General features: G+C 41.8%; 1 long non-coding RNA gene across 1 annotated transcript in view; it reads left to right on the top strand.

Annotated features, from left to right (window-relative positions):
• Positions 1–1,056: 1,056 nt before the first annotated feature.
• LOC140210607 (uncharacterized) overlaps positions 1,057–27,884 on the top strand; it is a 97,571-nt gene continuing 70,743 nt past the window's right edge. Inside the window, exon 1 of the long non-coding RNA XR_011889261.1 lies at positions 1,057–1,167. This is a non-coding gene — a long non-coding RNA (uncharacterized lncRNA). The remainder of the gene's footprint in view (positions 1,168–27,884) is intronic.

Genomic DNA, 27,884 nt, shown 5'->3' on the forward strand with positions numbered 1-27,884 from the left:
TATTAAAGAAGAAAGATGTATAGCAAGACAAATATGTGACCAGAATGAACATTAAGTATCCATGAAGTAAATTTGAAGGAATCAGGCTTGCTGAGTCGGGTCGGGTCTGGAATTAAATGTCCGATGTAATGATGGATTTGGCGTAAAATAATCACAGAAAGATTCCATTGATTCCTCGTTGGAATGACTTCTTTGGCACCAAAGGATGTCATTTGGAAGAGGCAATTGTATTGTCTGATGTTCTTCCTGAACTCGTTTGCAATAGGTTCATCATTGCTGTACAAATCGAGGAGTTCATTAGGTAGAGGCTGCAAATTGCCTATCCTGACCTTTCCCTTCATGCAGCAGAAATGTGCGGTTTCTCCAGTGAATAGGAAGGCACGACAGTGAGGGCATACTCTGGTCATCGAACCAACATCAGCAGAAATGTGACGGCATGCAAGTCGTGCATTTTGCCTTGCTCTTTCTCTGTCGAGGTATTGTCGTCGAAAGCGGCCACTGTCGTCTTCAGCAACTCTCGCAATAATTACTCTGTGCCGCATATCCTCGAGTTGATCTTTCCGTTTCTCCTCTGTCTCTTCCTCTCTCCACCTTCTCTGCCTGTTTTTATCATTCTGGAGACGCGCAGCCCTTTCATCCTTCGTCTCTTCATCTTTTCTATCATTTGTTCTTTCTCTCTTATCCTGGAGCTGTGTGGCCCTGGGCTCATCCGATTGTCCCTCTCCTTGCCGCTTCCCGACGACGTTTGGCGTCATCTCTTGACCAGAATGTCCCTCTTCTCTTTCCACGCGGCATAATTAGGCTATCCATATATTTTTACCCTAATACTTGATAGAAGATAGGAACCAGTAGCACGAAAGCCTCCAAGCTGCTGAGGCTGGCCATGCGCATGCGTGCGGCTGTGGCGTCGCAGTCTCCATGGAAGGTGGAAACGGCGCTGTGAGCATCGTGAGGCGCTGCTGAGGATACCCGTGCGCATGCGTTGTGGTGTGGCGTCGCGGTCTCCATGGAAGGTGGAAGGGGCTCTGTGGCCATGCGCATGCGGCGGGCTGTGGCGTCCCGATTTCCATGATGGCTAATCGGGTCTCGAGTGAAAGGCAGCCTGTTGATTTTTGGCGAATGAGCAATTTTATACGAAGATATAACTCTGAACTTTGCCTGCATTCTGTAAGTTAGCCCATTTTAATTTGATTTAGCCAAAAAAAGTGTAGCTGTAATGCACTGTTTGCGCTAATTGGAGGTCACAAATAGACAAACAGAGCATGAGAGTTTTAGTGGTATATAGAAGATAGATATAGACTGTAGACTGAGTTATATTTTAATTCCATCCTGAAATTCACTAATTGTCAAAGAAACAGAAGTGACGGATCATAGCAGGTTCTGGGCATGTCCTATGCTTCCCAAATAAATTATATTTTTCTGAGCAAACAATAAAAAAATTATGAGAATCCTGCTTCAAGAATGCAAAAATAGTGCTCAATGATAATTCATTAGCATGACAGGCATCAAAAGATTTTGGATGTTATTGTCATTTGCGTGGCTGACAATGCATCCTCACCACATCTCTGAATACACTCAGAAAGTATGAAATATCTGGCTTCCTGCACAGCCACTAAAATACTCTCAGATGGGCCATAACACCTTTGCATGCAGAGTTAAAAGATATCATCATAGACATAGGGTCAGCTATCCACTTTGTTACAGCAACATGAAAAATACATGAGAAGATAATGTAACTTTTATTATAATCGTTGGGTTAATATTAATTACATTTAGGGGTGATACACATTAGACTCACTTTCAGAAATAAAACTATGGCTTTTAATGTCCAAAGTGTAATTTATTTTACAATGTTTAAATGACTCAATTTCATTTCTTATTTACATTCTAAGATGCTGTAGAATTACATAGGTTTTGTTCAAAATAGAAATGAAAATCATGATAGCTCAGGTTTAGTTACAACATCAAATCTGATAGTGTATTTGTTGAAAGACCACTGTTGAAGGAAGGATCTTTTTAAAAAAAAATGATTCAGGATGTGAAGAACTCTGTAATCACAATCTAATGAAATAGTCATGAGTATGATTTCACTTGACAAAACTCAGGGTATTTTCTGTGTTTTCAATTTTATTTCTTCATCACTTGTTTAAATTAGGCAACAAATTGTAAAACTTTATCAAAACATGATGAGAATGAGATAACCTTTACAATGACATTTGATCACTTTTACACCACCTTGATCACCAAAACACATTAAAATTCTGTGTTGGATTCTACTGAGCTCCTCCATTTGCATGAGCATTATAGATAGTTTTCAAATTTGTCCCTTGTATTATCATTCTCTTTCTTTTTTTATCTTATCCAGCTCCACTTATACTGCAGAAAGCTATCTTGATCATCCCTGGTTTAATCACTTTATCCATTGACAGACAAGTTTTCTGAAGCTAAAGCTAGAGGTTTTAAAATTGCCTTACCTTTCCTTTTGCCTTGCTCCAATGAATCAGAATCAGGTTTATGATCAGCGGCATGTGCCATGAAATTTGTTAATTTAGCAGCAGCAGTTCAATGCAATGTGTAATATAGGAGTAGAGGGAAAAAATAATAAGTAAATCAATTATGTATATGTATATTGAATAGATTAAAATCATGCAAAAAATCAGAAATAATATATATTGAAAAAGTGAGATAGTGTTCACGGGTTCAATGTCTATTTAGGAAGCAGATGGCAGATGGGAAGAAACTGTTCCTGAATCACTGAGTGTGTGCTTTCAGGCTTCTGTACCTTCTACCTGATGGTAACAGTGAGAAAAAGACATGCCCTGGATGCTGGAGGTCCTTAATAATGGATGCTGCCTTTCTGAGACACCATTCCTTGAAGATGTCCTGGGTACTTTGTAGGCTGGTACCCAAGATGGAGCTGACTAAATTTACAACCCTCTGCAGCTTCTTTCGGTCCCGTGCAGTAGCCCCCAGCCCCATAGCAGACAGTGATGCAGCCCGTCAGAATGCTCTCCATGGTACATCTATAGATGTTCTTGAGTCTATTTGTTGACATGCCAAATCTCTTCAAACTCCCAATGAAGCATAGTCGCTGTCTTGCCTTCTTTATAACTGCATCAATATATTAGGACCAGGTTAGGTCTTAAGAGATGTTGACATCTAGGAACTTGAAGCTGCTTACTCTTTCCACTTCTGATCCCTCTATGAGGATTGGTATGTGTTCCTTTGTCTTACCGTTCCTGAAGTCCACAATCAACTCTTTCATCTTACTGACATTGAGTGCAAGGTTGTTGCTGCGACACCACTCCACTAGTTGGCATCTCTCGCTCCTGTACGCCCTCTCGTCACTACCTGAGATTCTACCAACAATGGATGTATCATCAGCAAATTTATAGATGGTATTTGAGCTATACCTAGCCACACAGTCCTGTGTATACAGAGAGTAGAGCAGTGGGCTAAGCGCATACCCCTGAGATGCACCAGTGTTAATCTGTTTTGGGTTTCTTAGGTAGTTTGATGTGAATTTTTGTTTGGCATGGCTCCAAGGAACATTCTTGAGATACTTGCTAGATCGCAATGTATAAAAACAAATAATTGATTTTTTTTCATTCATCTGTCTCTCAGGTGTTCTTAATAATTATTCTCGTTGACTCATTATTTCTGTTTTTCTTAAATGCAAACAAATTCTCCCACAGATATCATAACCTGATTACTTAGTTCAGAATAAAAAATTATTTACAAGAATAAACCATTTTCCTGACTTTTTATATATGGTCAATGCTTTCCATACTGTTCTAACACTGCTGCCACTCATACCGCACTCAAGGTTTTTATATTAAGTACTACAATAATTGAGAGGTGCCTCTCCCCCACCCAGCCCCACCCTCTCCAGCAGGAGAAGAATCCTAAACCATGGTCCTTCCCCACTGAGCCTTTGCAATGGCTGCACCAAGCTTCTGTACTCCTCTCGGCATGTATGCCTGGAATGTGCCAGTCGGCAACATTCTTCCTCGGACATCTCAATGTGCTGGGAGACTAATATGTTTCGGGCTGACCAGAGAGTGTCTTTCGTGAGTTGATGATTTGCCCGCAGCACTTGATATTTGTTTCCGTGTGTGTCCCTGGGAACAGTCCATAAATCAGTGAGTCCTCTGTCACACAGCTACTTGGGACAAAACACGCCACAAACCCTTTCATCTTCCTCTCATAAACCAATAAAGGAATTATTTTCTGAAAACTTCCAGTTCCCTTGATTCATCCTCCTCCTACAAAACATTTTTTAAAACCTTAACTTCCTTTCAAATATGGTGATGTTCCTGGTAATGGTCTGAGCTCTGCTGTGGGTATTTCTTAGATGGCACGGTTTATTTCATTGCAGTGTTGGGTGATGTTCATGATCACCTGATGAAGGAGAGCGTTCTTGTCTTACAGGCAAATCGAAGATCTGAGGAGCTCAGTAGGATCCAGCACAAAATTTTTATGTGTTTTGGTAATCAATGTGGTGTAAGGGAGATCAAATGTGGTTGTAAAGGCTATCTAGTTCTAATTATGTTCGTGGATGCTGAAGGCATTTTTTACATGTAAAATGTTTAATGAAATGGAAGTTAATATCTACATATGTAGCTCATTATCAAATTTCATTTGCTATTTCTCTTATGAAATATTTATGATGTTTGGCTATGTTAAATGTTTTACATAAATACATGTTATTAACTATTATCTTTAGTCTTCGATTAGTTTTTCAGTTAGCTCAGTGAATTAGTACAGTGCTGCATGAAAATTGACAATTACTAGCTTGAACTCAGAAGTGAGTGATATTGAGTAAGTTTCTTCAGTGCCACTCCAAGTATTTTTTTTTTGTTTTCCTTAAAAGGAAAACCCATTTTACATCCTTGTCCATAACTGAAATTATTCCCATTGAGTGAAGCCTTTTTTTTAAGTTCACAAAAATTCTAGTAAACAACAAACTTCACAACATATTAAAATGGGTGGCCACTGGAAGATCCCATTTTTTTTCTGGTGGCCACTAGGCGATCTGGTGACAGAAAAAGCAGGATCTCCCAGTGGCCACTCATTTTAATTCCACTTCCCATTCATATTCCGATATGTCCATCCATGGACTCCTCCCTTGTCATAATAAGGGCACAGTTAGGTTGCAGGAATGACACCTCATTTTCCATTTAGATAGCCTCCGAACTGATGGCATGAATTGAATTGTCTTTATATCTTACATCCTTCACATACATGAGGAGTAAAAAATCTTTACATTACATCTCCATCTAAATGTGTAATGTGCAATCATAGTAATTTATAATAAATAGAACAGTCAACGTAACATAGAAATACACTCAAATCAGCGTGAGTTCATCAGTCTGATGGCCTGGTAGAAGAAGCTGATCCAGAGCCTTTTGGTCCTGGCTTTTATGCTGTGGTACCATTTCCCAGATGGTAGCAGCTCGAATAGATTATGTTGGGATGACTCAGATCCCAATGATCCTTCGGGTACTTTTTTCACACCTGTCTCTGTAAATGTCCTGAATCATGGGAAAGTCACAACTACAGATGCGCTGGGCTGTCAGCACCACTCTCTGCAGAATCCTGCAATTAAGAGGGGTACAGTTCACATACCAGGCAGTGATGCAACCAGTCAGGATGATCTCAGTTGTGTCCCTGTAGAAAGTTCTTAGGATTTGGGGGCCCATACCAAACTTCCTCAGCTGTCTGAGGTGAAAGAGGCACTGTTGTGTACAGACCACGTGAACATCGATTTCTCTAACTTCCAGTAATGCCCCCATCCTACCTCTTTCACTATTTCCCATCCCCTTTTTCCTCTCTCGCATTATCTCCTTGCCTGCCCATCGCCTCCCTCTGGTGGTCCTCTCCACATCCCCCCCCCCCCCCCGTTTTCTTTCTTCCATGCCTTCTGTCTCTTTTCACCAGCCAACTTCCCAGCTCTTCACTTCATTTCTTCCCCTCCAGGTTCCACATATCGCCTTGTGTTTCTCTCACCCCTTCTCCCACCTTTTAAATCTACTCTTCAGCTTTCTTTCTCCAGACCTGCCGAAGGGTTTCAACCCGAAACATCAACTGTACTCTTTTCCATAGATGCTGCCTGACCTGCTGAGTTCCTCCAGCATTTTTGTGTGTGTTGCTTGGAGAAATAATGCATGGGAAGTGTGAATTAGAAGGATCAATTAACATTCCATTCTCACAATGTTATAATAACATGCTGACTCAATTCTAAACCTCTCATGACAGCTTGCTTTGTATTAGTAATGTTCTCATGGATCACATACAACAGCTTGAAAAATTAATTCATGTTGCTTTACTTTAATAACAAGCCAATGAACAGGCTGTTATGGTTCTACATAAATATTCTTGAGACAAGTATTTCATTCATATTGCATGATTTAATTTGCTATTTTCATAACACAAAGTTAGCTCTAAAATCTAGAACTTTTAATTGTGTGTTTTTTTTTTGGAAGTTTTACCCAAAAGAATAATTGTGTTCTTCACATCCCCTCAATAGCATGGCTTAATCCTTCCCGCAGGGTGAGACTGGCAACCTATTTTACGATCTTAATCTAAGACCATTGAAGGTTACTCAGGGAAAGCTTCTAAAGTCCAAATTTTTGGATCACCGATTCATTTTAGCTCTCGCCATCGCCTGATCAGTTTGGTCTGATAATCTTGAACAAAAGATATTTCTTTGCTAAAATATAGCTCAAACAAATTATGCTCATGAGAATTAAAATGGATAAATCAACAGATGGTATCAGGCAGTAAGTTAACAGAGTTCATAGCTCAGAATTATTTGGAATTGCACCTTTGACATGAAATGTTGTAAACTAGACCTCAGTACCAAGATCTTACAAAAACAGGATTTGAATTGCCATCTTTTACTTGTTCTCTTTCCTCGTTGTGACCATACACTTTTCCTTTCGGATACCCAAGAATATCCTTCTCAGAGGCCATGGCTGAAGAGTGTAAGAATGGAAGAAAAAGACACCACACCATTCTATCTGATGTTGCTATCAACTTGGATCCTCGCAGTAGTTTAAAATATTTCAGTCTGTGCTGAATCATCAAAAATGAGTGGATTGCAGTTAGTTAAGAGAGATTGTATTTTACATGTCTTATCCCTGGAAGGCAAGAATGCATGCTGATTCTGCTCTAAGACTCCTGAACTTTGGTGAGGAACATAGTGGGACAGGCAATAGTTAAATGTGAATGGGTATGCACATGAAGATGCTTGGGTCATTGTTTGGACTAGAAAATATTCTTAGCAGTCCAATTCCAACTTTGCCCCTGGTTTTGCATGGAAATAGGAGTTTAATCTTTTTAAACTGGTGTCAAGCTTTAGGCCAATACTCATAATCAGGAGCACAATATAATATCTGAAAACTGATATCTGTTTAAATGGCAGCAAAGAGTGAAGTCAGCCAATGTTTATATAGTGCTGCAACTTTGTTTTCTGTTATCCATTCTTATAAGAACATAATAAGAGTATAAGAAATAGAGCAGGAGTCGGCCATCTGGCCCATCGAGCTTGCTCCACTATTCAATAAGATCATGGCTGATCTGGCCATAGACTCGTCTCCACTTACCTGCCTTTTTCCCATTACCCTTAATTTCCCCATTATGCAAAAATCTATACAATCTTGTCTTAAATATATTTACTGAGATAGCCTCCACTGTTTCATTGCGCAGAGAATTCCACAAATTCACCACTCTCTGGGAAAAGCAGTTCCTTCTCCTCTCCATCCAAAATCTACTCCCCTGAATCTTGAGGCTACAGTTCCGAGTTCTAGTTTCACCTACCAGTGGAAACAACTTTCTTGCCTCTATCTTATCTATCCCTTTCTTAATTTTCTATGTTTCTATAAGATCTCCTCTCCTCTGAACTCCCCTTGTCTCTGGAATCAACTTGGTGAACCTCCTCTGCACCGCCTCTGAAGTCAGTGTATCCTTCCTCAAGTAAGAAGACCAGCAATGCATGCAGTACTTCAGGTGTGGCCTCACCAGTACCCTTCACAGTTGCAGCATAACCTCCTTGCTCTTGAATTCAGTCCCTCTAGCAATGAAGGGCAACATTCCATTTGCCTTCTTGATGGCCTGCTGTACCTGCAAAACAACCTTTTGTGATTGATGCACAAGCACTCTCAAGTCCCTCTGCACAGACTTACCATTTAAGTAATAATCTGCTGTTTCATTTTTCCTTCCAAAGTGGATGACCTCGCATTTACCAACATTGTACTCCATCTGCCAGACCCTTGCCTGCTCACTTAACCTATCTATATCTCTCTGCAGACTCTCCATATCCTTTGCACAATTTGCTTTCCTACTCAATTTAGTATCATCAGCAAACTTACACACACCAGACTTGGTCCCTTCTTCCAAATCGTTAAGGTATATCATGAACGGTTGCAAGCCCAGCACTGACCCCTGTGACACACCACTCACCACTGATTGCCAACTAGAATAACACCCGTGTATCCCAACTCGCTGCTTTCTATTAACCAATTTTCTATCCATGCTAATACATCACCCCCAACTCTATGCATCCCTATCTTATGGATAAGTCTTTTATGCTGCACCTTATCGAACGCCTTCTGGAAATCCGAGTGCATGGCCATTCCAAATGATATCATATGTGTTAACTAGAGGGCCATGCACAATCCTGATTTGATGGAGACAGCAGTGAGAAGCACGGAGGAACACCCAGAGAAACTTCTGAAATGCCCGCTTGGCTGCTGCTGCTACTGTGCAATCGAGATTCTCCGGAGGGGAAAGCCCCAAATCCTCGTCTTTGCCTATTGCTTGTTGCTGGGGCTGGGGTCGAAGCGCTCGGCAGAGATGGTGCTCGGAGGCTGGTCAGAGGCTCGGAGTCGGACTGGGGTGGGATGCTTCCAGGATGCTGCATCGGCAAGTTTGTGGCGCTGGAGGCTTACCGTCTGCATGAGATGATGGGACTTTTGAGAGACTTTGAGATTTTTTACCGTGCCCATGGTCTGTTCTTATCAAATTACAGTATTGCTTTGCACTGTTGTAACTATATGTTATAATTATGTGGTTTTTGTCAGTTTTTCAGTCAGTCATGTGTTTCTGTGATATCATTCTGGAAAAACATTGTATCATTTCTTAATGCATGCATTACTAAATGACAATAAAAAAGGACTGTGTGTCCTCATAATCTAATCTAATCTAAAGAACGTACATCTATCTTCCACTGTTCCTCAACCATCCCACTATATAGCCTGTGTTCCCAGTCTACACTAGCCAAATCCTCCTTCATCCCATTGTAGAATACACTGGTTTTAGATCGAGCTATTGCACCCTCCATTTGTATGAGAAGCTCAATCATACTGTGATCACTCTTTCCAAGAGGATCCCTAACTGCAAGATCACTAATTTTAACTGTCTTATTGCACAGGACCAGATCTAAGATAGCATGTTCCTTTGTAGGTTCAGTAACATGCTGTTCAAGAAAGCCATCACTGATGCATTCTATGAAGTCCTCCTCAAGACTGCCTCGAGCAACTTGATTCACCCACTCTGTGTGCAAGTTAAAGTCCCCCATGATAACTGCTGTTCCATTCTTACATGCCTCAGATATTTCTCCACTTATTGACTGTGCCACTGCGATTCAGTGGCTGACCGACAACTTCCACCAGTGATTTCTTTTCTCTTTACTATTCCTAATCTCTACCCAGATGGATTCAACATTCTGCTCCTTTGATCTTATATCATCTCTCACTATCGCCTTGATCTCATCTTTAATTAAGGGCGCTACCTCACCTTCCTGCCTATCTTTCCTTATGACCTGATATCCTTGGATATTTAATTACCAATCCCCTCCACCATGCAACCACATCTCTGTAATGGCCACTAAATCATACCCCTTTATACCACGTTCATTGACCTTGTTTCAAGTGCTATGGGCATTCAAATAAAGTGCCCTTACACTCATTGTGCTTTTAAAATCTTGTAATCTTTTACTCCTTTGAACTTGACTTTTCTTTACTCCACTCTTACTATTCTCTTTTTTATCTTTTGTGTTCTCTTTATCTTTTTCCACAGTTTTCTTTTTTTAAATTTAATCCATACTTCTCTAATCTGTTGAACCCACCCCCCTACTATTTAGTTTAAAGCCCTATCCATAGTCCTAGTTATGTGATTCGCTACGATCCAAGTCCTACCACAGTTCAGATGGAGTCCATCCCATTGGTACAGCTCTCTCCTTCCCCAATATTGGTGTCAATTTCCTATGAATTCAAACCCACTTCTCCCACACCAATCCTTGAGCCACGCATTTAATTCTCTAATCTTCTTGACCCTATGGCTCAGGTAGTAATCCAGAGATTACCAACTTTTTGGTTCTGCTTTTTAATTTAGTCCCTACCTACTCAAATTCCGTCAGCGGAACCTCTTTCCTTGTTCTACCTATGTTGTTGTTACCCACGTAGACCACCACAACTGGATCTTTCCCCTTCCACTGCAGGTCAGATAAGATGTCCTGAAACTGGGCACCACGCAGGCAACACAGCCTTTGGATGCTCTATCCTCGCGACAGAGAACTCTGTCTATTCCCCAGACTATACTATCCCCAATTACCCTCCACTACATTTCTCTTCTCCTCCCCCCTCTTGAATTGCTCCCTGAACCACGGTGCCACAGTTAGGTTGCTCGTCCATCCTACAGTCCCCACTCTCATCCACACAGGGAGAAAAATCTCAGACCTGTTGGACAAGCTCAAGGGCTGAGGCTCCTCCAGCACTGTCTCTTGGATCCCACTACCCATCCTACTCGCAGTCTCACCCTCTTGTCCCTGACCACTGACCAAATTTAAGACAGCTAATCTAATAGGTGTGACTACCTCCTGAAACAGAGAATCCAGATAACTTGCCCCCTCCCTGATGTGCCGCAGTGTTTGAAGCTCAGATTCCAGGTCATGAACTTTGAGCCTGAGTTCCTCAAGCAGCCAACACTTGCTGCAGATGTGGTCACCAGGAACCACAATGGGGTCCACCAGCTCCCATATCACGCCGCTATAGCACATCACCTGATCCTGCATCATCCCTTATTTAATTAGCTGTAATTTAGTGACTTTTTATTCAACCACTACAAAAGGCTTACCTGCGCCTCCTTGTCAAAGCCTCAAGTCCCCACTCCTACACCGGTCCACTCACAATGGCCACTCTGCTTTGACCTGGCTTTACTTTTATTTGCTCCTGCTAATGAATCGCGAGATCGATTGGTTCACTGCTAATGTGCCGAGCCCCGCAAAATGCTCCTTTTTTAAACTCTTCTCCCCGACCTATGCGAAGCTTTCTCTCTCTATGAATCGACTGGTCCGCCGCTAATGCACCAAGCCCTGTGAAATGCTCCTTTTTTAAACTCTTCTCCCCGACCTGTGTGAAGCTCTCACTCTCTGTGAATCGATTGCTCTGCCGCTCCCATACTGTTGCTACCATGCTTCAATATTCCACTGTTGAAAGGAATTGCAAAAATCTGCCTGTTACAAGATTGCCAGTGCTCTATCCGGAGGATTGGTGTCAGCTGCATTAAATATAAATCTCAAAATCGAGAAAATCTGCAGATGCTGGAAATTCAAGCAACACAGACAAAATACTGGAGGAACTCAGCAGTCCAGGCAGCATCATGGAAAAGAGTAAAACAGTCATTAAGGGGCTTAAGCCCGAAACATCGACTTTTTACTCTTTTCCATAGATACTGCCTGACCTGCTGAGTTCCTCCAGCATTTTGTGTGTGTTGCTTAAATATAAATTTGCTTTTCTTTCCTGGGATAACAGCATTTATGTTCCTACATCTGTTAGCCTGACAATTCTCATGCTGTTTCCTGTTGGTGAATAAATCTAGACTATTGCCACTTATTCCAAGATGGTGGAATCCAAAGTGGGTGTGTTTGCTGTTCCAGGTCAGTTTGTGAACAGTAAATATTTCCAAGATATTGACATGTGTAGCATGCACAGAAGCAGATCATTCAAGTATTTACAACTTGCTGATCATGGCTTGGTACCATATTCACTGCTGAGGTGCATAAAAACTTCAAACATACTTTTTGTGGATCTAGCAATATGAATTAACAGAAAGTAGATACAGATTCAAAATGACAAGACTGCATATTGCAGCAGGAATTTCATGGCATAATGCGGTCAACCCCGCCCCATTAACAAATTGTTAACAGCCGGCATATCTGTCATAATTTTTATAAACATTCAAAAACAGTCAATTCTGGATCAGCCTACAATGAGTGAATTTATTTAATGCTCCACTGAATTGCATGTATACAACATCCATCCTCATCGGCCAATTCCATCACCTTCTCATAAATTTCAATCAGATTCAGAAGAAATGCGCACAGTCCTGCTGACTAACCTTGTAAATCAATGTTTTACCAGGTGTGAGTTAATTTATCCCTAAGAATCCTCTTCAGCAATTTCCCTACCACTAGTATAAGGCTCATTGACCTGTAATTTTCTGGTTTGTCCCTATTGCCCTTCTTAAACAAAGGGACAATGTTGACTATTCTCCAGTTCTCTGGAACTTCACCAATGGCAAATGAAGGTATGCAGATCTTTAACAAGTAAATGAGTGAAGTACTCCTTTTGTATTTTGCACATTTCCTCTGCTCCAGGCAAAAATTCCCTCCTTTGTCCTACAGTGGTCCTGCTCTCTCCCTAGCTACTGAGTTCCTCCAGCACTTTGTGTGTGTTGCTTCAGATTCAGGTTAGTTTGACGAAGGGTCTCGGCCCGAAACATTGACTGTACCTCTTCCTATAGCTGCTAGCTGGCCTGCTACATTCACCAGCATTTTTTGTGTGTGTAGTTTCAGATTAGTTTATTGTCATATACACCAGGGTGCAATGAAATTCCTTGCTCACAAGTAGTGCAAAAGGAAATCCTAAAGTGACAATAGCAGAATTAATAATTGAGCTAGAATCCTTCTTGTATTTTTTTTATGTATAAAATGCCTTGAGTCCTCAATCCCACTCACCAATGTCATTTCGTGGCCCCTTTCAGCCCTTCTGATTCCTTGTTTAGGTTATATCCTGCTTATTCTATTAAGACAGGTATTGCAATAGATTTTTCCAAGACAAAGTGCCTCAACTCAGAATATTAAACTTAGGCTATTTTGCCATTCATACCTGTTTCACCATTCAGTAAGATCATAGCTGATTTTTAACTTCATTGCCACCTTCTGATTACTTGGGATCAGCGGACTTGTGCAGTACAGGTCAATGGATACGAGGAAATATTCCTGATTCAGCCTGATACAGCTGAGAATCACAACTAGTTCCAAGGTCTGTACAATTAATAAAGATGTCTTAATGCAATTGAATGAATTATCGCGGCTTAAAACCAACAGAAATAATGACAATTCTTGCTGGATTCCACGTAGGAAACATGGCTACAGGTCAGGGATACAAGTGTGTTTAAGGAAGCGGGGTTTTAGACTCCCAATACTGTCTATCTTGCTGGTAAACGTACAGCCTCTAGTAAATAAAATCAAAGATCTCAGAGCTAGGGTGCTGTATCAGAGGGACATTAGGACTGCATGCATCCTTTGTTTCATGGAGTCCTGGTTAACCCCTTCCATACTGGATGCACGAATTCAGATTGATGGGTTTGCTATACATAATCAGGATAGGACTGTCGAATCACTCAGAAGCAGCAGTGGAGGTGTATGCCTCATGATCAACTCCTCTAGGTGCACAAGTGTATCAGTGTTGTCCCAATTCTGCTCATCAGACTTGGAATATCTCGCCATCTATTTTACCTGCTGCAGGAGATTTCTGTGATCATTTTGGTAGTGGTGTACATTCCACCTCAGGCCAATGTCAAACAGGCTGTAGAAGATCAGAGCAATGCGATCAGCATGCACGAAACAGCATATGCTGACGCCTTCACCATCATTTTGGAGGATTTTAATCAGGCCAGCTGGAAAAAATTATTAAGTAGTTACCATCAACAAATCACTTGTAGTACCAGAGGAAACAACACACTGGACCACTGTTACACCGCCATCAAGAATGCCTGCCATGCTACTCCACACCCACACTTTGAAAGTCTGATCACCAGGTTGTACCTATACTCTCTGAGTATAGGCAGAGACTGAAGACTGCAGTGCCAGTAGTGAGGACCAAGAAGGTATGGACAAGGGAAGCCCAAAGGTGCTTACAGGACTGCTTTGAATTGGTGGACTAGACTCTATTCAAGGATTCATCTTCGAATTCAAATGTGTGGTAAGCCATATATATAGGTTGTAACTGGGTTACCTGTTTGGACATGCCTGGACATGCCCCTCTGCTGACTGCCCCTGTGGCTCCTCCCACAGACCCCTGAATAAAGGCGATTGTGTCACTGCTCCTCCCACAGTCCAGGACAGACATACAGCATAGACGTGGATCCATTTTACTGTTAATAAAAGCCTTTCAGTATTTACGCAACACACATCAAAGTTGCTGGTACCCCATCCGTTATTTATTTATATACACACATTCTTTTTCTCTTTCTCCTTTTTCTCCCTCTGTCCCTCTCACTATACGCCTTGCCCATCCTCTGGGCTTTTCCCCCCCTCCCCCTTTACTTTCTCCCTGGGCCTCCTGTCCCATGATCCTCTCATATCCCTTTTGCCAATCACCTGTCCAGCTCTTGGCTCCATCCCCCCTCCCCCTCCTGTCTTCTCCTATCATTTTGGATCTCCCTCTCCCCCTCCCACTTTCAAATCTCTTACTAACTCTTCTTTCAGTTAGTCCTGACAAAGGGTCTCGGCCCGAAACGTCGACTGTACCTCTTCCTAGAGATGCTGCCTGGCCTGCTGCGTTCACCAGCAACTTTGATGTGTGTTGCTTGAATTTCCAGCATCTGCAGAATTCCTCGTGTTTGCGTTTCAGTATTTACTCTACTTCCAGTCTTTTGGAGTAATTGATAGTGCATCAGTATGCCGCAGTTATTACCAACTTCATTAAAACCTACGTGGATGAGTGTGTGCCTACAAAAAACATGCTGTACATTCCCAAACCAAAAGCCATGAATGAAACAGGAGGTATGTCATCTACTGAGGGCCAGATCTGTGGCATTTGGGTCTGGTGACCCAGGTCTGTAAAAGAAAACTAGGCATGACTTGCGGAGGGCTATTTCTGGTAGGGATTGCAAGAAATTATTTTCTAAAAAGTGAAACTCAATGGCATGAATGTCAGCAATGCCTCGCTACCAGATGAGCTAAGTGCCTTCTATGTCCGCTTTGAAAGGGAGAATATAACTAGATCTGTGAAGATCCCTGCTGCACCCGGTGACGCTGTGATCTCTGTCTCAGAGGCCGATGTTAGGTGAACCCTCGAAAGGCAACAGGCCCCGATGGAATACCTGATAAGGCTCTGAAAACTTGTGCCAACCAACAAGAACATTTTCAACCTCTTATTGCTATGGTTGGAATTTCCTACTTGCTTCAAAAAGGCAACAATTACACCAGTGCCTAATAAGAGTAATGTGAGCTGACTTAATGACTATCGCCCGGTATCACTCACATCTGTGGAGATTAAGTGCTTTGAGAGGTTGGTCGTGGCTAGAATGAACTCCTGCCTCAGCAAGGACCTGGACCTACTGCAATTTACCTATCACCACAATAAGTCTATGACAGACACCATCTAAATGGCTCTTCATGTGGCCTTAGATCACTTGGAGAATACAAACACCATTGTCAGGATGCTATTCATTGACTATGGCTCAGCATTTAACACCACCATTCCCACAGTCCTGATAGATAAGCTACAGAACCTGGACATCTGTACCTCTCTCTGCAACTGAATCCTCGACTTCCTAACTGGAAAACCACAGTATGTATGGATTGGTGATAATGTCTCCTCTTTGTTGATGATCAACACTAGCGCATCTCAGGGGTGTGTGCTTAGCCCGCTGCTCTACTCCCTTTATTCCTATGACTGTGTGGCTAGGTATAGCTCAAATACCATCCATAAATTTACTGATGATACCACCATAGTTGGTAGAATCTCAGATGGAGATGAGAGTGTGTACAGGAGCGAGATATGCCAGATGGTTGAATGGTGTTGCAGCAACAACCTTCACTCAATGTCAGTAAGACGAAAGAGCTCAATGTGGACTTCAGAAAGGGTAAGATAACAGAGCATGAACTAATCCTCATAGAGGGATCAGAAGTGGAGAGAATGAACAATTTCAAGTACCTGGGTGTTGAGATCTCTGAAAATCTAACCTGGTCCTGACATATCAATGCAGCTATAAAGGAGGCAAGACAGCAGCTATATTTCCTTAGGAGTTTGAAGGGATTTGGTTTGTCACCTAAAACACTCGAAAACTTCTATAGATGTACTGTGGAGAGCATTCTGACAGGCTACAGGCTGCATTGTTGTCTGCTTTGTGGGGGGCGGGGGCTACTGCACAGGACCAAAAGAAGCTACAGAAAGTTGTTTCTCAAACAGCACAACTCAGAATTTTTTAAATAGTTTATTGAAACTAAATAACACTTGTGACGTACCCCGTAACTGGGTTGTCAAACCAGCAGAAATGGGTCACTCAGTTGGAGTCTGGATTACTAGAACTAAGAAAGTTTTATTAAAGAAACAAGCAACACAGTACTCTAATCAAAAGGATAATAAATGCAACAGTTCAGCAATGATAAACACACATGTACACAGAATTAGGATAACAGGATCAATCAAGCTCTATCGTCGTCTAGGGGTAAATGACCAGTTTCAAAGTGACGCAAAGTTCAGTTCAATTGAATTCAGTTCCATTCACAGTAATCACTGCCGTGGGAGATGGACAGTGGGGGGAAGGAGAGAGAGAGCAAAAACGAATGAATATTCAAACGGCTTCCACACAGACCTTCGATATTCTTCGCAGTCAGCTTTCGGGCGAGCCCTTTGTGATGTCTTCTGAGGTCACTGACCGTGACCCCTCCGTTTCCAGATACGATCGTTTCTCTGCGGTGAACCTGGCACCCAGGCAAGGGCGGACACACACCAGGTTCCCGCCGATCGTACCTTTCCACCCTGTGCGTCTATGGCCTGGTCCCGCAACCAGCCCTCCAAAACTTCCCACCGACTTATGGGAGGCGCACCGCTTCCAGGGTCTGGTTACCTCGTGGTGTCGTGTGTGTCTTGCCTTAGCGAACCTGTCCCTTTTTATCCCCCTGCTGGGGTATCGCCTGTCCATCACTTCAAACAGTTCAGGGTTCAAAGGGGGAGCCAATCTTAACAGCTCTCCTTCCGTTAAACTCTCCCGTTCCTTCATTAACATCTCCAAATGCTGCTCCATTGTTTTCCTTATCTCTCTTTCTCCTGAAGACAGGTGGCAGACCAACTACTGATCCCACTGGTGCCAGCACAGGACAGTTAACATCTTAATCTATGTGTACTCTCGTCACACTCTGTATTGTGAATAATATAACAGTATGGTTGGTACAGATGGCACAAAGTTTTGAAGAGTTGTGGACAGTTAAGATGGTTGTCAAAGGAGACAGCAGAAAATAGATCAGTTACAGATAAGGGTAGAGAAATGGCAGGTGCACTTTACTACAGGCAAGTGAGAATTGTGGCACTTTGGGAGGACAAATATAGGAGGAAATTTAATGTCAGGGCCTTTAGCAGCATTGTTGTATAGAGGGATACTAGAGTCCATAGCTCTCTACAAGTAGACGGGGTGGTAAAGAAGACATATGCCTATATTGGTCGGGGCTTTGAGTACAAGAATTAGGAAGTCACGATGCAGCTATATAAAACTTTGATTGGGCCGCACTTGAATAATCATGTGCAATTCAGTCACGCAAGCAACAGGAATTCTGCAGATGCTGGAAATTCAAGCAACACACATCAAAGTTGCTGGTGAATGCAGCAGGCCAGGCAGCATCTCTAGGAAGAGGTACAGTCGACGTTTCAGGCTGAGACCCTTCGTCAGGACTAACTGAAGGAAGAGTGAGTAAGAGATTTGAAAGTTGGAGGGGGAGGGGGAGATCCAAAATGATAGGAGAAGAAACATTGACTGTACCTCTTCCTAGAGATGCTGCCTGGCCTGCTGCGTTCACCAGCAACTTTGATGTGTGTTGCTTGAATTTCCAGCATCTGCAGAATTCCTGTTGTTTGTGTTTTTAAATTCACTACTGCGAAGCCTCTTCCGGTGCTGCCTACACCGAAGAAGTTTAGAGATCCCATCCCCTCCTGTCTTCTCCTATCATTTTGGATCTCCCCCTCCCCCTCCAACTTTCAAATCTCTTACTCACCCTTCCTTCAGTTAGTCCTGACGAAGGGTCTCGGCCTGAAACGTCGACTATACCTCTTCCTAGAGATGCTGCCTGGCCTGCTGCGTTCACCAGCAACTTTGATGTGTGTTGCTTGCAATTCAGTCATCCCATTATGGGAAGGATGTGGAGGATGTAGAAAAGTACACAGGCTTTCAGGCAGGAAGATAGAATACAGTTCAGGAGTAGACAGTGAGGAACAAGTAAATGTAGAAATCAGGATTTAAGGCTGTGTTGTGTCAGTTTTAATGCTAGAAATTTGCCAAATCAACATCTGATGAACTGAAGGCAGTGATTAACATAAAGGAATGTAATAAGAACTGCAGATGCTTGAAACCTAAAAAAAAGCAGAAAAAGCTGTAGGGCAACAGCACTTGTTGAAAGATGAATACAGTTAACATTTTATTTTGAAGACCCTTCCTCCAGCAGTTTATTATTATTTACTACAGATTCCAACATCTCCAATCTTTTGTTTATTCTTCAATCTTCTGTAGTTTTGCACCGAAGATTGAAATCTCCTCCTTGCTGACCATCAATGCTGGTACACCTCAAGGAAGCATGTTTAGCACACAGATCCATTCTCTCTCTACCCAGGACTGTCTGGCTATGCACAGCTCAAATGCCATCAATAAATTTGCTAATTACACAACTATTGTTGGCAGAATTTCAGGTGATGACAAGGAGTCATACAGGAGTGAGATAGCTCAGCTGCTTGACTGGTGTCATAGCAAAAACATTGCACTTACCGTCAGTAAGATCAAGGAATTGATTGTGGACTTCAGGAAGGGGAAGTTGAGGGAACACACACCAGTCTTCATCAAGGAATCAGCTGGGAAATGGTGAACAGTTTCAAATTCCTGCATGTCAACATCTCTGAAGATCTATCTTGGGCCCAACGTATTGATGCAATTACAAAGAAGACATGACAGCAACCATATTTCAATAAGGGTTTGAAGGGATTTGGTACATCACTAAAGATGCTCGAGGTTTTTACAGATGTATCACAAAGAGCATTCTAACTGATTGCATCACTGTCTGGTGTGGAGGAACCACTGGACTGGATCGGATAAAGCTGCAGAACGTTGTAAACACAGCCAACTCCATCATGGGCACTAGCCTCCTCAGCATTGAGAACACCTTCAAAAGGTGATGCCTCAAAAAAGGTGGCATTCATCATTAAAGACCCCCATCACATGCCCTCTTCTCATTGCTACCGTCAAGGAGGAGGTACAGGCCTTCAGGCACACACTCAATGTTTCAGGAACAGCTTCTTCCCCTCCACCATTAGATTTCGGAATGGACAAAAAACCTATGTACGCTATCTCACAATATATTCTTTTCTTTTTCTCTCTTTTTGCACTACTTATTTAATTTTAAATTTTATTTATATTTCTTACTGTAATTTATATTTTTATTATATATTGTATAATAATAATGTATAGCTGCCACAAAATAACAAATTTCATGACATAGGTCACTGATATTAAACCTAATTCTGAACTGATTTCAATAATTATTTGGTATAGTTGACAGTGAAGAGACCTTTTCCAATACCTGAGAGGTCATATAGTTTGTAAAATATTAAATGAGTGGCAAAGCATGGAAAAGTATAAATCTTTGTTGAAATTAAGGGTAATTGTTTCTTGGAAGATACCTTTTCAGATATTGCCATGATTCTAAGATACAATCCAGGCGGTACCTCGAATATTTTGGAACCTTACACTGCCGTTAATATAAAATGGGTTAAGACACAGAATACCAGATTAATGGTGTCATCAAGGAGCCCTTGGCTGGTTCTACAGCCCCATGCAAAGACTATTTGTTAAAACTGTTATTTCAACTGTTAGTTGAACTCAGTTGTGCTACAAAAAATCACAAGGGGTCTATCAGCTTTCTGTCAGTTGGGGAATGAAGTCTTTGTTGGTAAAATACCAAAGAGAGAAATGAAGGCAGAATTACTGCCAACTTCTGTCCAATTATAAAAGATCATTGGATGTAGTGTGGATAACTGTTTCACGTTAATGAGGGAAATATATGCATATCTTGTGTAATATTCTCATCTTTCCTATAAATGCGTAGATTTTCAGCTTCCCAGTATAAAACTGGTGTTACAGGGCCACCTTTTATCAAACTGTCTCTAAAAAGAATGGTAAAGATGGACTCTAATGTCCTTAAAAAAAATCAGGTATTTGTGAACTTATGGAAATAGATTGATAAGGATAGTTGAAGCACATTATGTCCCAGAGTAACAAGGCATATGATTCATTTTCTGAAAGAATATTACTTTATGTATGATATCTTATCTAATAAAACCGTGGCTCAACTATCTTAGGTACAATGCATTTTAGTTAATTGGGGCAGCTGTTTATTTGGGACAAAAATAAATCGAGAAAGTAGCTGGGATTTCCTTCATTCATCTGGGACATAATACTACTTAATTGGGACAGAAGACTTGCTGAACACGTTCTAATTAGCATCGGTTGTGTGCACTTGTGTGACCATTAGGCACTACACCATGCTTAAAGTGAACAGTTTTTAAATAGCATCAATTGCATGTGGTTGCGTTCAAAAATCAGTGATTTTTGTCACTGATGATTGTTGAGAAATAAGCAGTAAGACTATTTAGAACCATTTTGCTCACTGTGGTTTCAAGCATTCAGGCTTGGAGATGCCAGAGGCAGCTGGGAGTGAAAATGAAACTATTTCACTACTTGAACAAGTTAGGAACTATGAAGAATTTGAAGTTATTGACAATCTTCTTAAATGTTACAATGAAAATGAAAATTTGGAGGATAGCACAGTAGATGAATTTCTCTGTTAACTATTAGAGACTAATTCACAGTTTTATAGTACTGTAGTACTATTGGTAGCATTCTAATTTGTTCTGTATTTCAGTTAAATACATAATTTGTTACTCGGTTTGTCTTTTCCATGAAACTTTGGTTAATTGAGGCAGCTGCTTAAGTGGGTCAAAATATAACAGCCCTGATGTGTCCCAATTAACCAGAATCCACTGTATTATGTTTCTATTCTTTTGAATAGATCAGAAGTATATGATTTGAAAATTAAAAATCAGATATTTCAAAATAAAAGGCCAAATGCACAAAACAATTTCTCACTTTCTTCGGTTCTAAATAGCAGCCAGAAACAATGCAAGTACTTTACAATGGTAGTCGGCAACTTTCACTCCTTTCCTGTCACAATTCTGTAAAGCAACACGTTAGTATCACTGTTTCCAGTGTTGGGAAATGCATCTGCTTCTAACACTAAAATTGAACAGTTTTGGTCCAGTGACATAATTTAGACCCAGTCTCCAATTTAACAGTACATCGCCCAGATGGCACACTATATCTGAGATGCCAGGAAGAATGATCATGACCAGGAATTGATTTCTTTCAATGAGTGCTCCATGAAATCCCATATGGATGCCTTTGGTATGTCATACACTTGGCTAGCCTTTCCCTTTCCCCAGCAACAGTCATCCTAGAAACTTCCTGGCCAACCACATGTCAGAGAAAGTTTACGTGACTAAACCATTAATCTGGCACAAAAATGAGAAAATCTGCAGATGCTGGAAATCTGAGCAACACACACACACAATGCTGGAAGAATCCCTTGTCCATTCGTCCCTCCCCACTGATCTCCCTCCTGGCTCTTATTCCTGCAAATAGAACAAGTGCTACACCTCCTTCCTCACTACCATCCAGGGTCCTAAACAGTCCTTCCAGGTGAGGCGACATTTCACCTGTGAGTCTGTTAGGGTCTTTTACTGTGTTTGGTGCTCCCAGTGTGGCCTCCTATACATCGGTGAGACCCAACACGGATTGGGAGATCGCTTTGCTGAGCATCTATGCTCTGTTTGCCAGAACAAGTGGGATCTCCCAGTGGCCACTCATTTTAATTCTACTTCCCATTCTCATTGCAATATGTCCATCCATGGCCTTCTCCACTGTTGTGACGAGGCGCCACTTAGATTGGAGGAACAACACCTTGTATTCCATTTGGATAGCCTCCAACCTGATGGCATGAACATCGATTTCTCAAACTTCCGGTAATGTCCCCCAAACCCACCCCCCTCCATTTCCTCTCCCCTTTTCCCTCTCTCACCTCATCTCACCAATCAACTTCCCAGCTCTTTACTTCATCCCTCCCCCTCCAGATTTCACCTACCACCTGGCTGTTCTCTTTCCCCTCCAACCACCTTTTAAATCTACTCAGCTTTTTTTCTCCAGTCCTGCCAAAGGGTTTCGGTCTGAAATGTCAACTGTACTTTTTCCATAGACGCTAGCTGGCCAACTGAGTTTCTCCAACATTTTGTGTGTGTTGCTCCATTAATCAGGCATTCTGGGTCTGCATTAAAGGCAGAAAATGGTTCCAAAGTTTTGAAGTGTGGCATTACTGCCTGATGAAATCACATGCACATCACCATTAGCAAGTAATTCTAACAGGATTTTAATGAAAGTCCATCAATTCAATTTGGTGTTAAAGTAGTCAAGGCTTCAAGCAAATTTAATTTCAAATACGCTTATTATCAAAGAATATATAAATTGTACAACCTTGAGATTTGCTTGCTCACGGGTAGCCACAAAGCACGAAATCTGAAAGAATCCAGCTTAAAGAAATAAATAAAAATAAAAAATTAAAAAACACTCGTTGCGCAAGAGAAAGAAACAAGTAAAATACAAATCATGCAAGCAATTGAAGCAAATAACAGCATTCCAAACCAAAACTGTCCTCAGATCTGAACCCCGGAGGAGGCCCAAAGCCTCACTTATCAGTTCATCATATTAGCAGGCATGACGCACAACAGCCAGGGCAGTCTTTATAGCCTCAGCGCCATGGAGACGAACATCATAGAGAACGAGCGAAATCAGCTCTCATCCTGACTGATACGCTGTCTTTTCAGTCTGTCAAGGCTGGCATTTAAATTGAACCAAGGATGGAATAGTGACAGGCTCCACGCGCTGGAGAGAGGAGTGAAAGTTGCGGAGATCCAGCAATATTGGCTCTTGCATCTGATCTGGGCCAGCATTTAAATTGTCTAAACAGCGTATTGTACCTCGCACGGGAACCCAGGCACCATTGCTGCAAAAGGCCCCAGGCCTAGACCATGCTGCCCAGTGACTTGCTGTGGGCTCAGGTTTTGTTGCCCTGGCCAAAGCCGCTCTCAAGCTCTACAGACTAGCTCAGCACCCAGAGTGACCCAATCTCGCATCCGGTCTAGTTGTATGAGCATTGAAATTGAATCTCCTCTGCCCAGGCCCTGAATTCTCCTTATGGCGCCTAGAGTGATCCAGCCTTGCTCCAGGGCCAGCTATACAGGCATCAGAATTCCACCTGTATTGATTAATCACCCAAACTAGCCTCGCCATTGCTCACCCTTCACTGTTTGCAGCGATTATTTAGACCATAAGACCAATCCAATAAGATCAGCTCCAATTTCCTGCCTTCTCCCCGTATCCCTTCGTGCACTGACCAATCAAGAATCTATTAACCTCTGCCTTAGATATACATAAAGACTTGGCCTCCAGAGCTGCCTGTGGCAAAGAATTCCACAGATTCACCACTTTCTGACTAAAGAAATTCCTCCTCATCTCCATTCTAAAAGGATATCCCTCTATTCTGAGGCTGTAGCCTCTGGTCTTAGACACCCCCACCACAGGAAACATCCTCTCCACATCTACTCTATCGAGGCCTTTCACCATACCATTCAATAGGTTTCAATGAGGTCACCTGCATTCTTCTAAATTCTAGTGAATACAGGCCCAGAGCCATCAGACGCTCTTCATATGACAAGCCATTCAATCCTGGAATCATTTTTATGAACCTCCAGTTTCAGCACAATCTTTCTAAGATAAGGGGCACAAAACTGCTCACAATACTCCAAATGAGGCCTCACCAGTGCTTGATAAAGTCTCAACATTACATCCTTGCTTTTATATTCTAGTCCTCTTGAAATGAATACTAACATTACATTTGCCTTCCTCAACGCAGACTCAACTTTTAGGGATTCTGCACAAGGACTCCCAAGACCCTTTGCACTTCATTTTTTTTTTAATTTTCTCTCCATTTCGAAAAGTCAGTCCTTTCATTTCTTCCACCAAAATGCATGACCAAACACTTCCCGACACTGTATTCCATCTGCCATTTCTTTGCTTATTCTCCTACTCTAAGCCCTTCTGTAGCTTCTCTACTTTCTCAAAACTACCTGCCCCTCCACCTATCTTCATATTGTCTGTAAACTTTACAACAAAGCCGTCAATTCCATCATCCACATCATTGACATACAACGTAGAAAGAATTGGTCACAACACAGACCCCTGTGGAACACCAGTAGTCACTGGCAGCCAGCCAGAAAAGGCACCCTTTATTTCCACTCTTTGCCTCCTGCCAATCAGCGACAGCTTTACCCATGCTAAAGTCTTTCCCATAATACCATGGGCTCGTAGCTTGTTAAGTAGCCTCATGTCTGGCGCCTTGTCAAAGGCCTCTGAAAATCCAACTGCACGACATCAACCAATTCTCCATTGTCTACCCTGCTTATTATTTCTTCAAAGAATTCCAACAGATTTGTCAGGTAAGGTTTTCCCTTGTGAAAACCATGCTGACTATGGCTTATTTTATCATGTGCCTCCAAGTATCCTGAGACCTCATCCTTAATAATCAGGTCCAACTTCTTCTCAACCACTGAGGTCATCAAATGTAACAAAATTTACCTCAGAAAAGGTCTTTTTAATGATGTTTTAGTGTGATTTCTTAGTTTTTCGACTGCCAGGAAGCTGCTGCACACGTTCGGTAGCGCCATCTTAACCAGAAGTGCTATGTATTAAAACATAGCAAATATGCATTGGAAGTCAGCCATTTGGTCCCTCGTGCTTACTCTGCCATTGAGTAAGTTCATACCTGATCTTTTACCTGAATGCTACCTACCTGCTAAAAATTCATTGTTTTTTGTCTGCACAACTTGAACTTTTGGGTCCACTAACTCCCGACTAATAAAAAGTCCCTTCCCATTTCTATCATAAATGACTAAATACTCATTTCCAGATTGTGACCCCCAAGCTCTGGACATTTCAGCAAAGGAAAATGTCATCCTATACTGTATTTACACTGTCCCAAAAGAACTTTGTATATTTTAATATGATCATCTCTCAACTTCTAAACTCAAGTAAGTATAGACCAAGTGTACCATACCTGTCCTCACACAAAAAACTTGACATCCCAGGAACCAATCTGGTGTATCTTTGCTATTGTTGCTCAAGGTAGAAAATCCAATTCTGTAAACAGTATTCCAGATGCAATGTCAACATGGAATACAGTAATAGGAATTAGTAAAGTCCAACATACTGTTTGCAGTAAAGATCAATACACTGTTTGATTTCCTAATTGCTTGGTGTATCTGTGTGTTACCTTTCAGTGATTTACATTATCAGGTACACCTGCTCATTAATGCAAATATCTAATTAGCCAATCATATTGAACCATCATTCAATACATAAGAGTATGCAGACATGATCAAGAGGTTCATTGTTCAAAATTAAAAGTAAATATGTTATTATTAAAGTACATATATGTCATCATATACAACTCTGTGATTCATTTTCTTATGGGCATACTCAATAATAATCATAATAGAATCCATGAAAAGCCATTCCAATTGGGTATTCAACCAATGTGGAAAACATAAAAAACAACAAATGCAAAAAGAAATAATAATAATAATAATAATAATAAATATATAAGCAATAAATATCGAGAACATGAGATGAAGAGTACTTGAAAATTAGTCCATAGGTTGTGGGAACATTTCAGTGACGGTGCAAGTGAAGTTCAGTGACATTATCCTTTTTGATTCAAGAGTCAAGATGACACAAAGGTTGGAAGTGTTGTGGAAAGTGTGGAGGGGTGTCAGAGGTTACAGTGGGACATTGATAGGATTCAAAACTGGGCTGAGAAGTGGCAGATGGAGTTCAACCCAGATAAGTGTGAGGTGGTTCATTTTGGTAGGTCTGATATGATGACAGAACATAGTATTAATGGTAAGACTCTTGGCAGTGTGGAGGATCAGAGGGATCTTGGGGTCCGAGTCCAAAGGACACTCAAAGCTGCTGTGCAGGTTGACTCTGTGGTTAAGAAAGCATACAGTGCATTGGCCTTCATCAATCTTGGGATTGAGTTTAGGAACCGAGAGGTAATGTTGCAGCTGTATAGGACCCTGGTCAGACCTCATTTGGAGTATAGTGCTCAATTCTGGTCGCCTCACTATAGGAAGGACGTGGAAACCATAGAAAGGGTGCAGAGGAGATTTAGAAGGATGTTGCCTAGATTGGGGAGCATGCCTTATGAGAATAGGTTGAGTGAACTCTGCCTATTTTCCTTGGAGCAACAGAGGATGAGAGGTGACCTGATAGAGGAGTATCAGATGATGAGCGGCATTGATCGTGTGGATATTCAGAGGCTTTATCCCAGGGCTGAAATGGCTAGCACGAGAGGGCACAGTTTTAAGGTGCTTGGAAGTAGGTACAGAGGAGATGTCAGGGGTAAGTTTTTTACGCAAAGAGTGGTGAGTGGGTGGAATGGGCTGCCGGTGATGGTGGTGGAGGCGGATATGATTGGGTCTTTTAAGACTCCTGGACGGGTATCTGGAGCTCAGAAAAATAGAGGGCTATAGGTAACCCTAGGTAATTTCTCAGGTAAGGACATGTTTGGCACAGCTTTGTGGGCCAAGGGGCCTGTATTGTGTTTTTTTTTCTATGTTTCTATGTCTGATGATTGAACCTAGTGGTGTGAGTCCTGAAACTCCTGTACCTTCTTCCTGATGGCAGCAGTGAGAAGAGAGTATCACCTGTGTGGTGGGGTCACTGATGATTGATGCCGTTTTCCTGCAACAATGCTCTGTGTAAATATGCTCAATGGTGAGGGGTCTATACCCATGGTAGACTGGGCCATACCCACTACTTTTGAAGGAATTTCCATTCAAGGGCATTGGTATTTCCATGCCAGGCTATAATACTCTCCAGCACACATCTAAAGAGGTTTGTCAAAGTTTTAGATGTCATGCCAAATCTTTGTAAACACCTAAGGAATGAGAGGCACTGCCTTGGTTTCTTCGTAATTGCACTTATGTGCTGGGCCCAGGACTAGTCCTCTAAAATGAAAACATTGAGGAATTTAAAGTTGCTGACCTTCTTCATCTCTGATCCTTCGATGGGAACTGGCTCATGGACCCCTGGTTTCCTCCTCCTAAGGTCAAAAATCAACTCCCTTGTCTTGCTGACATTAAGGAAGAGGTTGTTGTAGTGGCAACACTCAGCCAGATTTTCAGTCTCCTTCCTATATGCTGATTTGTATCCACCTTTGATTCAGCCTGCGACAGTGGTGTTGTCAGCAGACTTGAATATGACAATGGAGCTGTGCTTAGTCACACAGTCATAAGTGTAAAGTAAGTAGAGCAGGAGCTGAGCACACAGCCTTTTGGTGCACCTGTGCTCTGGAGGAGATGTTGTTGCCAGCCTGAACTGACTGGGATCTGCAAGTAAGGAAATTGAGGATTTAATTGCACAAGGAGATATTGCGGCCAAGGTCT

The sequence above is a fragment of the Mobula birostris genome, chromosome 15 (genome assembly GCF_030028105.1).
Source record: "Mobula birostris isolate sMobBir1 chromosome 15, sMobBir1.hap1, whole genome shotgun sequence".
Classification (NCBI taxonomy): Eukaryota; Metazoa; Chordata; class Chondrichthyes; order Myliobatiformes; family Myliobatidae; genus Mobula; species Mobula birostris.